Raw genomic sequence first — 6,237 nt, 5'->3', positions numbered from 1 at the left:
GTCCAAAATGCAAACAGGTTTACAATGCCACCAGGGCCATAGGAAACTTCCTGGGCTCTTATTATCTGAATGTGCACATTTTCAACCCTAAAAGGGGAACTTGTTCTACATCAGGGAATCCCTTTTATGTTGGGACACTGTTGTACTATTTCAGTCTACAGTTGGCTAGGATAATTCAGGCTTCTTGTATTAATTTACAAGACTCTTATCAACTTGGGGCCAGAATATCTTAGGGCTCGGCTTATCACTTATATCCCTGCCTCTCTCACCAAGCACTTTGCGGGACTCGCACTTTGTGGCACAAATGCACGGTTTATAACCCCAGGAGCCATGTGTTCAGTACTGTGGGCCCAATCCTGTGGAACTCCCCTCCACCTGAAATTGCACATACATGTTGAACTTCAGGCATTGAACAACAGTCAGTCTATTCCAGCAGGCATTTTAAGTAAGTTATACTGTGCCTATTTATGAAACCTATGTTTTTGTTGTATTATTATGGTTCGTGGATTGTTTTATTTCTCTGTAAACTGCTTTGTGACCACCCAGTCTTAGAAACTGGGATAGGAAAACAAGGAGACAAATGGCTCCTGGGACCTGGGTTGTGGGCGCCAAAACAGAATGTCTAGTTGCCATTTGGGGGAGGGGGAGCAATATTTTTTATTTATTATTTTGAGAAGCATGAACTCATACACAATTCCCATAAGTGACACATTGTTAATATCACATTTTTAACAGAAATTGTTCATATATGTTTAATTTGGTGTTTGCACAATAAAAATATCGGTACCATACTTCAGTTTTTGAAACACTCTACTCTTTATTGTTAAACATATTGTCTATCCGTAACATATACTTTGAGGCTTCAAAGCACATACAATTCAGTCATCCTTGAGTGTCAGCCAGGTGCAAAAAATGGCACCCAGACTTTTTAAGGTGCCCGCAAAGGGAGAATCTTTAGGCGCGAAATGCCCCTGGCACCCTGCTAGTTTCGAACCCTGTGACCATCTATGGTGAAAAACGGTCTGTAAATATGCAGCGTATCTGTTTTGCAGTGGCAGGCAGTTCCAAAGGGTAGGTGGCACCACACAAAAGGCCTGATTCCAAAATCATGTCACATGGACATGTTGATAGGACGGTGTTTTGCAGAAGGTCCTCTCCTGCAGATTCCAATGATCGAGTTGAGTATGCAGGGGGAAGTTTTGACTAATTGGCACAGATTTGTTGCTAGATCCTGGTTCAGCCATTTCATGCTGGAATCTCCTTTTGATTTTTTGTTGTTGTCTGATAAGGTTGCTTTTCAAGTTAGCTGCAGAGTGGATTGGGAGTTCATGCTTTCAATGTGCAATGTTTTATTACTTTTTTATGTATGTTGGAAGCTGCCCAGGGTGGCTGGTGGAATCCAGTCGGATGGGCAGGGCACAAATAATAAAATTATTATTATTAAATTATTACAATAAAGATCATAGTCGTGATTACTATAGCTTAATTATGCATGTGGCCAAAAGATGAAAACGGAAGACTCCACTCACATTATAAAATGATTTTGTTAACGTAAAGAGTTGCCTGGAATAAGAACTTATTTGGATTTTCATTCAGTAATATTGCCTAAACATCTTCTGGGTTAGGATGGGGTATTTTATTATATGTGGGTATACAATACTGTTATATGTAATAATCTAATACAAAATAAAACATCCTAGACCTTAAGGCTCCTCCAGACAATCTATTTATTTATATCTGCTCAGTCAGTTAGAGCTTTGTGCTGATAACGCCAAGGTTGCAGGTTCAATACCTGTTTGGGACAGCTGCATATTCATTCCTATATTTCAGGGGGTTGGGCTGGATGATCCTCAGTGTCCCTTCCAACACTACAACTCTGTTACTCTATGAATATTCATCCCAATTCAACAAATCAGATTCCATACGTGGGTTAGATTATATCCAGTCTGTATTGATCCAATTTGCTTACGCTTCCATTCTACCACATCCTGTCTTGCTTGTCCGTCTTCCCACACGGCCATTAATTTCACTGGGTTTACTCTTGAGTAGGACTGGCACTGGCCACAACCTCAGGGCTCAGTATTTGCCCTGTCTCTATCCGGGGCTGAGGTAAAATGTTGCAGCTACACTGTCGATACGGACAGAATATTGCCAGCACAAAACCCGGTGCTTAGAAGTTTTCCCTGGGTGCCAGTACGCTACCAGGGCAGGTTCAGGCTCCTTGTATTAATCTCCCAGGCCCTAAATAATTTCGGATCAGGATACTTCAGGGACCGCCTCACCAGCAGGCATTTTAATTGAAGGCTGATCCTATAGCTCTAACTGACCTTTGTGGTTTTTCATATAGAATCTTTGTAAACCTCTTAAGAGACTATTGTAGTTAAATGGTATATAAATTGTATAACTGAATAATAAATTAAAAACCACTTCCCTAACTGTAAAAAGTCAATAGGTTCCTTTTGAAAGTGCCTGAAGCTATTTAAGTTGTCCAAACTTAAAATTTCCTGGTATTTCCATCCCTCCTGCAAGCAACTGACTGACTGGCGGCACTCAGACTCTCTTAACTACACACACACCAAATCATTTTGCTAAGTGTTTCTAAGGTTTACCGTAATTTATGTTGCTTTTTTGCTTTCACCTAACAATGTCACGATAATACTGCGTGTTTGTTTCGACAATCCTGCTTTTCATATTTGGTGTATATCCTGCATCTAGTAACTCAATAAAGAATTGAGCCTCTCTAAATCTAGTCCCCATTTTCATATTCCATGTATATCCTGAATAGGGAAGTTTAATGTTTAATTATTATTATTTAAATACGCTGGAAGCCGCCCAGAATGGCTGGGGCAACACAATCAGATGGACAGGGTACTGCTGCAAATACTAAGGCTTTGCTCAAATGATAAAGCAGTGAATTCCTCAAAATAAGAGTTTTTCCTTCCAGTAGCACCTTAAAGACCAACTAAGTTAGTTATTGGTATGAGCTTTCGTGTGCATGCACACTTCTTCAGATACACTGAAACAGAAGTTGCCAGATCCTTCTATATAGTGAGAAGGTGGGGAGGGGTATTACTCAGAAGGGTGGTGGGAATGGGTGATTGGCAGATAGCTGTGATGAGCCTGTTGACGACTCTTAACGACTGCAATAGGTCTTACAGGAAAAAGCAAGGGGTGAGAAGGTGAAAAATGGCTTTGTCATGTATAATGAGATAAGAATCCAATGTCTTTGTTCAGACCAGGTCTCTCCATGGTTTTAAGTTTGGTAATGAGTTGCAATGCAGCAGCTTCTCTTTCCAGTCTATTTCTGAAATTCCTTTGTAGTAATACAGCTACTTTGAGATCTTGTATAGAATGTCCTGGGAGATTGAAGTGTTCTCCTACTGGTTTCTCTGTCTTGTGATTCTTGATGTCCGATTTATGTCCATTTATTCTTTGGCGTAAGGTTTGGCCTGTTTGTCCAATATAGAGAGCTGAAGGACACTGTTGGCATTTGATGGCATATACAATGTTAGACGATGAGCAATTAAATAGTCCCGAGATGGTATGTGTGATGTTGTTGGGGCCAGTAATGGTGTTGTCCGGGTGTATGTGGCAGCAAAGTTGGCATCTGGGTTTATTGCAGGCTCTGGTGCCAGTGTCCGTGTTACGTCTGGTTGTAGTATTATTGTGGGTTAGGAGTTGTTTAAGATTGGGTGGCTATCTTATCTCATTATACATGACAAAGCCATTTTTCACCTTCTCACCCCTTGCTTTTTCCTGTAAGACCTATTGCAGTCGTTAAGAGCCGTCAACAGGCTCATCACAGCTATCTGCCAATCACCCATTCCCACCACCCTTCTGAGTAATACCCCTCCCCACCTTCTCACTATATAGAAGGATCTGGCAACTTCTGTTTCAGTGTATCTGAAGAAGTGTGCATGCACACGAAAGCTCATACCAAGAACTAACTTAGTTGGTCTTTAAGGTGCTACTGGAAGAAAAAAAAAATTTTTGTTTTGACTATGGCAGACCAACACGGCTACCTATCTGTAATCAAAATAAGAGGTGGAAGAACTTTTTGGCTCCAAGGGAACTTGCAGGATAATTTTGCCAGGTAGGTAGAGCATCTTGCCTCATAGGTTATCCTCAAAACAACCCTGCAAGGTAGGGCAGGCTGAGAGATAGCGACTGGTCCAAGGTCACACAGCAGTTTTGTGGCTCGTTGGGGACTTGAACTTGGGTCTCTCATCTTAGTCAAATCATGACACCACATTGGGGCAGGGGGAGAGGAAGGGGAGCTGAGGAAAGAGTAGAGCCACATACTTAAACAGTACGGCCTGGGATCCTTTCAACTCAGTTTTGAGGACAAAACATGGGGCCTTACGCAAGGAACAAGGGACACCTTCTAAATCCGGCCCGCGGACGGTCCGGGAATCAGCGTGTTTTTACATGAGTAGAATGTGTCCTTTTGTTTAAAATGCATCTCTGGGTTATTTGTGGGGCCTGCCTGGTGTTTTTACCTGAGCAGAATGTGTGCTTTTAGTAATAAATTAATAATAATACATTTTTATTTATACCCCGCCCTTCCCGGTTCAAAAACCGGGCTCAGGGCGGCTAACAACAAATTTAGAACACTTAATTGATGCAACAAAAAAACAGCATAAAATACAGTATGAAACATGAATAACAATAAATTCAGAATTCAGAAATCAATTTAGGGGGGGGAAACCATCCAATAAACATTTAGCTGGCTAAATTAGTCCTATTTGGGCCAGCGTGGAGACCAGGGGAGAATTAGCTGTGGGATCCCAGAGTGGGTAATCTTCATACAAAGGGGAGGGGGAGGGAAGGAAGGGGAATAAAAGATCAGGCTAAGTTCAAATTGAAAGCCAGGCGGAATAGCTCTGTCTTACAGGCCCGGAGGAAGGAAGTTAAATCCTGCAGGGCCCTGGTCTCATGGGACGGAGCATTCCACCGGGTTGGAGCCATCACTGAGAAGGCCCTGGCCCCGGTGGAGGATAATCTGACTTCCTTAGGGCCCGGGACCTCTAAACTATGATTATTCATGGACCTTAAGGTCCTCTGCAGGGCATACCAGGAGAGGCGGTCCCATAAATATTTATTTAAAATGCATCTCTGGGTTATTTGTGGGGCATAGGAATTCGTTCATTCCCCCCCCCCCAAATATATATATATATAGTCCAGCCCCCCACAAGGTCTGAGGGACGGTGGAACGGCCTCCTGCTGAAGTAGTTTGCTGACCCGTTATAACTACATTAGGCCATTGGTCCATGCAGCTCAGTATTATTTTCCCACATCTGCCTTTTCCAACACGGTGCCCACGGGTGCCAGGGCACCTGCAATGTCCTAGCAGTTGTTGGGAAACCTCATTATTTCCCTCGCAAAGCTCCGATGACCAGAGGGCTTTAACAAACAATCTCCCTTCCCAGGGAATTATGGGAATGGGGGGGGTCTCCTGACAACTCTCTGCAGGTGGTGCTTGTATGTTTTCTGAAGAGGGGGATTGTTTTAAACCCACTATATAATTTATTCTATCCAGTTTGGAAACGCTTGAAAAAAACACCACACGATGTGAACTCTATGTTGCATGGCGTGACTTCCATCTGAGAGCGAACGAGAAACAGCCCTTGGAGTAGTGATGGACTGGCGTTAACAGAACTAGCATGCTGCTTTGCTGAAAGACCCTGGACGTCCTAATATTGCAGATGCAAGCGGTGGACCCATAGCCTCTCCAACTCTATCCTGAGTGAAATCCACCAGGTCCCATTGTTTCAGGCCTAGTGACACCCTGCTCCCTGCATTTCCTATGGCTGCCAAAGAGCTCTTGCCATCAGAAAGTTCTTTCTAATGTTTAGTTTGAATCTCCTTTTTTTGTAATTTGAATCCATTGGCTCGGGTCCCACCCTCCAGAGCAGGAGAAAACAAGCTTGCTCCCTCTTCCATGAGACAGCCCTTGAGATATCTGAAGATGGCTATCGTATATCCTCTCAGCCTCCTCTTTTCCAGGCTAGTCATACCCAGATCCTTCAACCGTTCCTCATCAGGCTCGGTTTCCAGACCCTTGATCATCTTGGTTGCCCTCCTCTGTATACGTTCAAGCTTGTTAATATCCTCCTTAAATTGTGGTGCCCAGAATTGGACACAGTATTCCAGTTATGCTCTGACCAAGGAAGCACAGAGGCTGTATTATTACTTCCCTTGATCTGGACACTAGACTTCTGTTGATGCAACCTAGAA

The 6,237-nt window shown here is 43.0% G+C and overlaps 1 protein-coding gene across 1 annotated transcript in view; it reads left to right on the top strand.

Annotated features, from left to right (window-relative positions):
- LOC310756746 (uncharacterized protein) overlaps window positions 1–6,237 on the top strand; it is a 1,375,527-nt gene that overhangs the window by 491,733 nt on the left and 877,557 nt on the right. The gene's annotated exons all lie outside the window — the stretch shown is intronic.

This window comes from Podarcis filfolensis (genome assembly GCF_964270895.1).
Source record: "Podarcis filfolensis genome assembly, chromosome: 2".
Taxonomy (NCBI): domain Eukaryota; kingdom Metazoa; phylum Chordata; class Lepidosauria; order Squamata; family Lacertidae; genus Podarcis; species Podarcis filfolensis.
The sequence above is the reverse complement of the archived record's forward strand: the minus strand, read 5'-3'. Positions and strand labels throughout refer to the sequence as shown.